At 37.9% G+C, this 11,900-nt stretch overlaps 1 pseudogene; it reads right to left on the bottom strand.

Annotated features, from left to right (window-relative positions):
• Positions 1-8,926: 8,926 nt before the first annotated feature.
• On the bottom strand, positions 8,927-10,309 carry LOC141553022 (pre-mRNA-splicing factor CWC22 homolog pseudogene; annotated as a pseudogene).
• Between the last annotated feature and the right edge of the window lie 1,591 nt (positions 10,310-11,900).

Raw genomic sequence — 11,900 nt, 5'->3', positions numbered from 1 at the left:
TCAGAGCAGAGAACCAAAGAAAAATTAGGAGGAAACAAAGAAAAGCTAGACAAACAGCTTTGCAAATAATGTCTAATATTTGTTAATAGGTTTTTTAGAAATTGAAATTTATTGGCATTTTATTGAATCATTTCTTCTGCTCTGCTGTATACTTCATGATTTTTATCTTTTCTCATTTTATTTGTTTAAAATTAAAAACAACGATTATAATAAAAATCCATCTACTCTCATAAATTTTGTGTATTTTATTGTGTTGGGAACAAAGCCAAGGTTTGTCACATTCTTGTAGGGATAAATTGAGGGAAAATGCAAAGACAAGAAAAAAGGAATGTCAGAAGGGAGGATGGCTTGTCATCTTAGGATCATCAGCTTAGTGAAGCTCAAGGAAGCCTTGTCTTTTCCCCACATCAATTTTCTTCATTCAGCTGCCAGCCTTGGAAGGCAAGGCTTTGGAATTATAGAGATGGGAATGGACTTGTAAATTCTTTGATCTAGGGAAGTCCCTAAGAAACTTCCCCAGGGAAGTTAGAAATTCCTTCTAACCAATAAGAAAAGTTATCATCTTCTCTGCATTTTATAGTTTTAACTTCTCTTAGTCTTGCACTTGGATAATGAAGCACATGAGACTAATTGCCAATTGGACAGTTCCCTATTAATTTGTTTGAAGGTTGACCCTCCCCAGTTGTTCTGTGCTGACTTGATTGGTGGGACAAAGAGGGGGGAGTGACGTGTGTGGGAGGAGTAGGAGGAGGAAGAGGAAGTGAGACGAAGAAGCTGACTCAGTCTCTCCTGGCATTTGAGGGAGGAAGGTGTGAGGGAGGCAGCTAGGCCTAACCCCTTGAACTTGACTGTAAAAGATCAAGAATAAAGACATTTAGTGATCCTGACTCCAGATGATTTCTGGGAAGACAGAGTTCCAGCATTTTGGTGTCCAAACGTGGGGCTGCCCTACTTCCTCTGAAGTCCTCAGGTGACCAGGAGATTAGGTGAGTATTCTAATAGAAATAAGGAATTTACCTTGTTAAGGACTAAACCAGCAATCTCTAATAGCTGAGATGGGGCAGGTGTAAGCTAAAAACATTCCCGTGGCCTCAGCTGACCCAGATACAGCCCCTGCTCCTGCTCCAGCCTCCCCTAGTAGTAATCCTTATTTTTTTTTTAAATTATTATTTTTTTTAATTCATTTTTCCAAATTATCCCCTCCCTCCCTCCACTCCCTCCCCCCGATGGCAGGTAATCCCATACATTTTACATGTGTTACAATATAACCTAGATACAATATATGTGTGTAAATACCATCTTCTTGTTGCACATTAATTATTAGCTTCCAAAGGTATAAATAACCTGGGTAAATAGACAGTAGTTCTAACAGTTTACATTCACTTCCCAGTGTTCCTTCTCTGGGTGTAGTTATTTCTGTCCATCATTGATCAACTGGAAGTGAGTTGGATCTTCTTTATGTTGAAGATTTCCACTTCCATCAGAATACATCCTCATACAGTATTGTTGTTGAAGTGTACAGCGATCTTCTGGTTCTGCTCATTTCACTCAGAAACAGTTGATTTAAGTCTCTCCAAGCCTCTCTGTATTCCTCCTGCTGGTCATTTCTTACAGAGCAATAATATTCCATAACCTTCATATATCACAATTTACCCAACCATTCTCCAACTGATGGACATCCATTCAACTTCCAGTTTCTAGCCACAACAAAAAGAGCTGCCACAAACATTTTGGCACATACAGGTCCCTTTCCCCTCTTTAGTATTTCCTTGGGATATAATTCCAATAGCAGCACTGCTGGGTCAAAGAATATGCACAGTTTGATAACTTTTTGGGCATAGTTCCAAATTGCTCTCCAGAATGGCTGGATTCTTTCACAACTCCACCAACAATGTATCAGTGTCCCAGTTTTCCCACATCCCCTCCAACATTCATCATTATTTGTTCCTGTCATCTTAGCCAATCTGACAGGTGTGTAGTGGTATCTCAGAGTTGTCTTAATTTGCATTTCTCTGATCAGTAGTGATTTGGAACACTCTTTCATATGAGTGGAAATAGTTTCAATTTCATCATCTGAGAATTGTCTGTTCATATCCCTTGACCATTTATCAATTGGAGAATGGTTTGGTTTCCTATAAATCAGGGTCAGTTCTCTATATATTTTGGAAATGAGACCTTTGTCAGAACCTTTACTTTTAAAAATATTTTCCCAATTTGTGACTTCCCTTCTAATCTTGTTTGCATTAGTATTGTTTGTACAGAAACTTTTTAGTTTGATGTAATCAAAATCTTCTATTTTGTGATCAATAATGATCTCTAATTCTCCTCTGGTCATAAATTCCTTCCTCCTCCACAGGTCTGATAGGTAGATTATCCTCTGTTCCTCTAATCTATTTATTATCTCCCTCTTTATGCCTAAATCATGGACCCATTTTGATCTTATCTTGGTATATGGTGTTAAGTGTGCCGATGCCACACCCAGAGAGTGCCTCCAAGTCCAATACCCAGACATGACCAACCAGCCAGGAAGCCATCTGATGGGAGAAAGGGACTACAATTAGGGAAGACAATCAGTCAGCCAGGAAGCAACATGATGGGAGAAAGGGACTACAATTAGGGAGGATAGAGTTGTATGCAACTGGGACAACTGAGATACCCCCTGGAGAGGTGAAATCTGTTCCTCTCCAACCTATGGATCCCTTGCCTCCAGGCACAGTAAGCTTGACCATTTCACCTCCTGAGAGTACTTACAAGACAGTGTTCATTCATATACTGATGTGGGAAACTGGGGAATGTGTAGATAATATCCCAGTCACTAACACAGGTAGACAATGTGTGACTTATCAACCAGGGGAAGTAGTAGCATTGGGTTTATTGATACAGACCCCTAATAAGCAACCTGGTGACAGTCACCCATGTTCGGACTCCAAGCAGAAAAACCCAGGAATATACTGGACAGCAGCTGTGACAGCTGACCGACCTATGCTCACCATCTATATAAATGGCATACCATTAGAAGGACTGGTGGACACAGGTGCAGATCGCACAGTCATTAGAGGTGCCAACTGGCCCAGTCACTGTCCAAAGACTAAGGCAGACACCTACATGTCTGGGGTAGGAGGATCAATAGCAGCTGAAGTTAGTGCTACCCCTTTAAGATGGATATTTGAAGGTGAAATAGGAGTTTTTACTCCTTTTATAGTTGAAAAAATCCCCATCAATTTATGGGGAAGAGACATTTTACAACAATTAGGGTTAAAAATGAGTACTTTGGTTTTTTAGGCAGGGCTGCTATTGAAGGCCTGCCACCACTTTCACCTGTTCCTATCCAATGGAAAACTGATACACCAGTGTGGATAGAACAGTGGCCCTTAGATATCGATAAAATTCAGGCCTTATTAGACATAGTACAGGAACAACTTGACCAAGGACACTTACAGCCTTCTCTAAGTCCTTGGAATTCCCCAGTATTTGTTGTAAAAAAGAAATTTGGAAAATGGAAGATGTTGACTGATTTAAGAAAGGTAAATGAACAGATGGAAACTATGGGAACTCTTCAACCTGGACTTCCATCTCCTACTCAGTTGCCAAGAGACTGGCCTCTGTGGGTTATAGACATTAAGGATTGTTTCAATTCTATCCCTCTAGATAAGGAGGATATGAAAAGATTTGCCTTTTCAGTGCCCAGCATTAACTTAGCTGAGCCTTATAAAAGATATGAATGGACAGTTTTGCCACAGGGAATGAAAAACAGCCCTACTATGTGTCAAATGTATGTTGCTGCTGCTCTTACTCCAGTAAGAAAAGCATTTCCAAAAGTAATGTTATTACATTACATGGATGATATATTGGGAAGTGTACCTGAGGAACAAATGTTAGAAGCATGTCTACAAAAAAACATAGAAACACTAAGGAATTATAAATTGCACATAGCTTCAGAAAAGATTCAAAGACATGCTCCTTTACAATATTTAGGATATGAAGTGTATCCTAAGGTGCTTACAGTACAAAAAACTCTCCTTAAGAACAGAGAAGCTAAACACCTTAAATGATTTCCAGAAACTGATAGGAGATATCCAATGGATGCGTCCTGTGCTAGGCTTGATTACCTGTCAATTGCAACCATTATATGACATTTTAAGGGGAGACAGTGCTTTAAATTCACCATGCCAGCTTACAAAAGAAGCTCAAGAGGCTTTGAGACAAGTTGAACTGGCTTTATCCAATGTGGTTGAAAGAGTCACTCAAAAACCCTTGGAAATATCAGTTTTTGCTACACAAGAGGCACCCACAGCAGTCCTTCATCAAGGAGACAGTGTGATAGAGTGGGTGAACCTCCCAGCATAACCAAAATAAAGCCTTATTCCTTACCCAGTGCTTGTGGCTAGAGTTTTATTAAAGGCCATTAAATGAGCAGTACAATTATCTGGTATAAGACCTGACAAGATGTACACCTTTTATACTAATGCACAAGTTAATGTGTGCTGTGAAACCATCCCAGAGTGGTAAATTTTATTAGCCATGGCTCCAAATTTTACACACGGGTCTCCATTAAAGATAACCAGACTGTTACATAATTGGCGATGGATTCTTGAAGAAAAGGTTTCTAAAGTTCCTCTTAAAGGACCAACTATCTTTACAGATGCATCCAAACATAATATTTGCGCTGTATATTCTCGTGACTTAACTATAAAGAGAGTAATCAGAACTCCTTTTCAGTCCACCCAGCAAAATGAATTGTATGCAATCATGCTAGCTCTTATTATTATCCAGGAGACATAAATATAATATCTGATTCGGCCTATTCAGTAGGTGTGGTACAAAGAATTTCCACAGCCCAAATAAAATTTGTAGCCTCCAATATATATCAGCTCTTTAAGGAACTTCAAGAGCAAATGAGAAAGCATCCAGGTAAGATTTATATTTTGCATGTCCACTCCCATAGTGGACTTCCAGGTCCTATTTTTGATGGTAATTCAAAGGCAGATAGCCTTCTAACCATGTTGGCCAGTACTCCTTTATTTCAAGAAGCACAAGAATCTCATTCTAAATATCACCAGGCTGCCGGAGCTTTATGTTTACAATTTGGAATAACAAGAGAAGAAGCTAGGAGCATAATAAAAGCCTGTACAGCTTGCCTTCCTTTCCATGCTCCTACACTCCCTCCGGGGAAGAACCCTCATGGTTTGAGACCCAATGAAATTTGGCCCATTATAAATCTTTTGGTCGTCTATCTTTTATCCATGTAGTGGTAGACACCTTTTCAGGATTCACATTTGCAATGCCAGCAGCAAAAGAGACAGCCCGAGTGGTCACTGAATTCCTTATAAAAGCTTTGGCAATGATGGATGTACCACAAGCAATAAAAACAGATAATAGACCTGCATATACTTTTAAAGAGTTTGTACGATTTTGTGCACATTATCAGATTTTACACACCACTGGCATACCCTTTATTTATTTTTTATTTTAACAAAAATTTTATGCATAGGTAATTTTCCAGCATTGACAATTGCAAATCTTTTTGTTTTAACTTTTCCCCTCCTTCCCTCCCCCCCTCCCCCACATGGCAGGTTGACCAATATACATTAAATATGTTAAAGTATAAGTTAAATACAATATACGTGTCCAAACAGTTATTTTACTGTACAAAAAGAATCAGACTTTGAAACAGTGTATAATTAGCCTGTGAAGGAAATAAAAAACTTAGGCAGACAAAAATATAGGGATTGGGAATTCTATGTAGTGGTTCATAGTCAACTCCCAGAGTTCTTTTGCTGGGTGTATCTGGTTCAGTTCATTACTGCTCTATTGGAATTGATTTGGTTCATCTCATTGTTGGAGAGGGCCTCATCCATCAGAATTGATCATCATATAGTATTGTTGTTGAAATATATAATGATTTCCTGGTCCTGCTCATTTCACTCAACATCACTTCATGTAAGTCTCTTCAGGCCTTTCTGAAATCATCCTGCTGGTCATTTCTTACAGAACAATAATATTTCATAATATTCATATAACACAATTTATTCAACCATTCTCCAATTGATAGGTATCCACTCAGTTTCCATTTCTGGCCACTACAAACAGGGCTACCACAAACATTCTTGCACATACAGTTCCCTTTCCCTTTTTTAAAATCTCTTTGGGATATAAGCCCACTAGTAACGCTGCTGGATCAAAGGGTATGCACAGTTTGATAACTCTTTGAGCATAGTTCCAAATTGCCATGCCCTTTAATCCTCAAGGACAGACAATAGTAGAAAGGAGAGAGAGAGACATTAAGATGCTCCTCCAAAAACAGAAGAAAGGCAGAACCACAGGTAATCCTAGAGAACTTTTAAATTTAGCTCTTTATGCTATTAATTTTGTGATTTTTGATAAAGGTTCACTGGCTCCAGCAGACAGCTTTTATAACTCACCAGAAGGGTAGTGTCCAGTGCTGAGAAGCTCCACAATCTTTAGACAATCATCAGGTGATGTGGAGAGATCCAGAAAGGGATGAATGGAAGGGACCAGATAAGTTAACTGCTTGGGGCCTGGGGTAGGGGGGAGGGTTTGCTTGTATCTATACAGATGGAGAAGGAATCAGATGGGTGCCCACGAGCTGTATTCGCCTTGTCCATTGAAGAGAGACAGAAAAAGAGAAGACCCTCGAAACAAAGGAGAAGACCCAAGAAATATCAGATGGTTCTATCTCTGACATGTGCCACTGACAAACATGACTGTAAACCTGTGTATAACAATTGACTCATGAAAATAAAAAATTGATAATGAGACAATCTAGTCTCATCTGGATCTAGTAAGATGAGGGAATCTATTTAAAATTGCTTGTTTTTTGATATGAGAGAAGGATATGAAGGAAGAAAAGGAAATGTCAGTCTCAAAATTTGTAAAACAATGAAGACCAGAAAATGTTAATAAGTAATTAGGAGGGAATTGGAGACTATTTGAAAAAAAATTAATGTTAAATCATTGTATGTAATTGGACAATATTTTACAAAATGATTTTTAAACAATCAGTTTAGTAGACTGCAAGAGAATATTAGGACCTGTGTAAACTGCTAGATCCTCCTCAGCCATCAGCAGCATCTCTTTACCCAAAGGAAGTAATTTTTAACTTCTTAAACAAAGCAAGACTATGTAGAAAGTATTCCTATTTAACCATGATAATAATAAAAGATTTTATTTAAATCTCTTCATATGTCTTCAAACCGATCATTATACACTTCAACAGCAATACAATGGGAGGATATATTCTGATGGAAGTGGATATCTTCGACAATGAAAAGATCTGGTTCAGTTCCAATTGATTAATGATGGACAGAAAGAATCAGCTATAACTAAAGAAAGAACACTGGAAATTGAATGTAGAGTACTTGCATATTTATTTTTCTTCCCATGATATTTTCACCTTTTGAATCCAATTTTTCTTATGCAACAAGAGTACTGTGCAGATCTGTACATATATTGTATTTAAGATATGCTTTAACATGTTTATCATATATGAGACTGCCTGTCATCTAAAGGAGGGGGTGGAGGAAAGGAAGGGAAAAATTGTAACAGAAGTGAGTGCAAGGGACAATGTTGAAAAATTACCCATGCATATGTTCTCTCAATAAAAAGCTATAATAAAAATATGTCTTCAAATCTTAGTTTTATTTAAATAGTATGAACGAATGTGTAATTCTGATTATGCTTTCAATTTAAATAAAGTTATATAGAAATTCAACTCTTCCAAGAATAATGCCTTCAAACAGCAAAAATCTTCGTGGATTCTTAGCTATAATTATTATTAATTTAAAAATTACTTTCCAATATTTTTTTTTTAACTTGGGTCCTTTCAACAAAGAACATCATGGAAATAGATGGTTGTCTGATTCAAGTATACCTTTTTCAGAGTTTCACCCCTTTACAATGTTAGATCTGGTACAGTTTGCATTTTTAATTAATTACCTTGATATTCTTAATCCTTTGTGTTTCCAGATGAATTTTTATATTTTCTATAGTTCTGTTAAATCATTTTTGGGAATTGGATTAGTATGGGTCTGAATAAGTAAACTAATTTGGGTAAAATTATCATTTTTATTATATTAGCCTGACCTCATGAGCAATTGATATTTTTCCATTCACTTAGCACTGATTTTATTTGCATGAAGGGGAGGAAGATGTCCCTGGATGAACTAGATGTTCTTCTAGAAGAAGAACGCAAATTCAAGTCCAACTGTTCTCTTAGATACATCCAGATGAATTTTTCCTACTAATCTTTATAGAAAATAGACATCTTTGGTCACAGATATGAGGCAAGACTTTCTTTGGTTGTACCATTAGATACTTAGAAAATGATTGTTAAACCCAAGAAGTTCTGTTAGAAAACTCTAATAATCTCTCAATGTGTCTCCTTGTTTTTTGGCTTTCTTTTTTCTACTCATCTTAACAGAAGAATCATCCTAAGACCTTATCATTGCCATATTCCCCAGTCTTCAGACATTCTCCACTGCTTGTTAGGTAAAATAGAAACTACCATTTTAAGCCCTCCACCCTCTGGTTCCATCCACTCTTTCTAGATATTTCACACTACTGTTTTCATAACCTCACCATTAAATTCAAACTGAACTATTGCCAGTTCCTCCTTTACTTTCCACTTCTCTGTTCTCTTATAGAAGAAAAGATCTGAACAAGAAAATTATTTCTGATGCCAAACCAAAGAAAAATATCTTCCAGAACTCCAAGCAGGGAATAGTCCTCAGGAAAAATAAATTTTGTATAGTGTGAGCAGCTCAGTTCAGCTGAGACTTCAGGGACTGCAATGTTTCATTCTTCAGTCTGGCATTCAGTTGAGGAACTCCCATGCATTCACAAAGTTCTTGGAAAAATATTTTGACAAAGATTCTGCTGGAAGATGTAGGAGCTTCTTCACTCAGTGTTATACGTTCATGAGCACTCCATGGAAGTGAGTCAATGTAGAAGAAATGAGCACACTGCTTTTATTCATTTTCTGCAGTTTGTGAGCGCATTCTTCAAAATCTAAACTTGACTGAATGGCAAGATAAACTGTGCCACAAAATGACACCTGATTGATTTCTGTTTTGTCATGCTATCACTTTCTTCTCATTCTCACCTTCACTACTTCTAGCATCTTAGCCTATGTTTGAATCACTATCACTTTCATCAAGAATTTCTTTCCTGATATATATTTCTCTTCATTTTCCATAAAATTGGGATCCACCTTGAAGACATTGAGTGCATCCTCTGGATGATAGTCATCTTCCAATGGAAGTAGATGAGGGAAACTAGTCTTCTTCCTTTACTAAATCAAGTTCATTCAAAGTAACTGGATGATCTTTGAATGCATCCTTATGGACTGCAAACGTCATTTCAATCATGTACTGAACTCATTTCTCAATTTCAGATTCATGGACAAGGCTACCAAGATGTTAAAAGATCGCGTTAATTCTCCTAGATGATACTTCTGTTAATCTAAGGACACACCAAGAAATCCAATGGCTATTTCTTTTTTCTTTTTTCCCCTGAGGCTGGGGTTAGGTTAAGTGACTTGCCCAGGGTCACACATCTAGGAAGTATTAAGTGTCTGAGACCAGATTTGAACTCAGGTCCTCCTGAATTCAGGGCTGTTGCTCTATCCACTGCGCCACCTAGCTGCCCCTCAATGGCTATTTCAACACCATCATCTTTTGGTCTTTCAGGAAGAAAGGCACCCATCTTAAATATACAATTCACGGGCCACATTCTGGTTAGTAAGGTGTGCCACAAATTTTGAAGCAGTTAGACAAGTTGGCTTATTTCTTCGAAAGCCTTTCTGAAAATTGAGAATGACCTCCTTGAGGTAAGTTCTCCAGTGTTGAGGAACTTGGAATTGATAATGGCTACAAGAGCTGCATAAACCTGGGTAAAGATTGGACATGCACGTTGTGCTCGCAACACTGAGCAACACAACAGTCCTCTTCCCCTGATGATATTTTCATAGAGGAGTTACTGAATGATAATGACAATGTTAGAAATGTTCGTGCTGTTGATAAGGCCGTAGGTGGACTTGTTTGAGGCCTCCCAATTCATCCTTTGGACCACTAAGCTGTCTTTATCTGTAATCTATTCCTGCATCATTCTGAGCTTTGCTGTAATGTAAGCACCATCAGTTCATGTGAAGAGCAGATGCACGCTTCTTTGTCAAAGGCTCATCCTGAGCATATGAGCTCTGAGCCCTTGGAACACTTTCGCTTCTCCTGCCCTGGTGAAGTTTACTTTCTATATCTTTCTGATCAGAATCGCAGGTGCCCTTTACCCCCATTTTTTCTGTATCCCTCCCGGGATTCGATGGTCCTAGTATTTGAAGGTGCTGATCCTGAATATTCTGAGCTCTGGTAATCTCTGTCTCAAGGAGATCACTCCTATTCCTCATAAGTCTCACGCCTCTGAAAAAGCTTTTTTTTTTTTTTTTTTTTTTTTTTTCATGACTAGAATTACATTTTATCTGGTTTGCTTCTGTCTGCAATAGTCTATAACAGTACACAAACTGATCCAAATTGGCAGGAAACATTCAATGGTATGAATTCCTTGGTAGTCTTTTTTTTTTTTTTTTTTTTGAATTGGAGAGATTTCATCTGGAGCTTCACCACTTTGCCTTAAAGCTTGAAAACAAAAAACTTTTTTTGAAACTCCTTCAGCTATGCATTTATTGCCCAGAGCAAGATAGGGACCTCAACCCTGTGGATAGATAGCACCCTCCTCCAAAAACTCCACAAACTCTAAAGAAATTCTTACTTTTAGACATTTGCATTTCCTGCATTTAGAATGGAGAAAGTCCTCACTCCAGAGAAAGGATTCTTATCTGATTGTTTAGGCAAAGTAAGTGTGAAGTTGGTATTGAATTGTAAACCTTGCCCAACCTCGGCAACTCAAACATCAGTTTGCCTGAAGGAATGCTGCCTTTGGCCAAAAGAACCTGAATGAGCCTAGTAACAGGAAGTTATAAGAGGCTATTATTACCAAGTTTAGAGAATTTGCTAAATTCCTCTTTAAGGACTTTGTTGAATCAGTGAATTCTGAAATCTTGTAGCATCCTTACAAATCTGGGGCTTTGCTTATAGGGCCTGTGACTGAATGAAGAAGGCTAGTATAGTAAAAAGAAGAGGCTTCCTTCAGCTTCAGTATCCCCAGGATCTAAATTGACGGCCCCAAAAGAAAGAAGGGTTCCTTACTGAAATTCCCCTTTCCTTATCTTCGAATTCTGACCCCCCAACTCAATCCTAGGGGAATGTAAGCAACCTTGTCTTTTGTTCCCAATTCAACAGAATACACAATACTTAATTGATAGGGTGCTTTTGTGGGAAAAAACAAACAAACAAACAAACAAAAAAAAAACTTAAATACAAAATGGGAAAAGAGAAAAATAGCCAAAAATTGCCATGTGCCCAGGTGTATTCTCCAGATGGTTCTGGGGAGCTATTAGGAAGAAGTAATGTAGAACTGAGCTCAACAATGCTCTTGGATACTTGCATACATTGCAGTTTTACTTGGTTAAAAGCAGGGAACTAACTATTCACAGGACTATTCTTCCTCTTTCACCAATGATGGTGGCAGTGTCTGAATCTACTGAGATCTTTCGTTCTGGGGGAAATTGATATCTCCCCTTGTTCTGCTACCACAAAAATGTGCTGTTATAAATACTAAACATGGGATCATTTCCTCTTTCTTTGATCTCTCACAGGCAAATACCCAGGAGTTTTCAAATGATAGGAACACTTCAGTCCATTTTCAAGTATAGGCTTTTAAAGTGATTGTGCCAGTGACAATAGATCTCCAGTATATTTTTGTGTCTGTCTTTCTAAGTATCTTCTGATGTGGAATAATCTTTTTTCTTTAATCTTTGACAGTAAGCT

This window comes from Sminthopsis crassicaudata, chromosome 2 (genome assembly GCF_048593235.1).
Source record: "Sminthopsis crassicaudata isolate SCR6 chromosome 2, ASM4859323v1, whole genome shotgun sequence".
In the NCBI taxonomy this organism is placed as follows: domain Eukaryota; kingdom Metazoa; phylum Chordata; class Mammalia; order Dasyuromorphia; family Dasyuridae; genus Sminthopsis; species Sminthopsis crassicaudata.
Note: the sequence above shows the minus strand (reverse complement) of the source record. Positions and strands in the feature narration are given on the sequence as shown.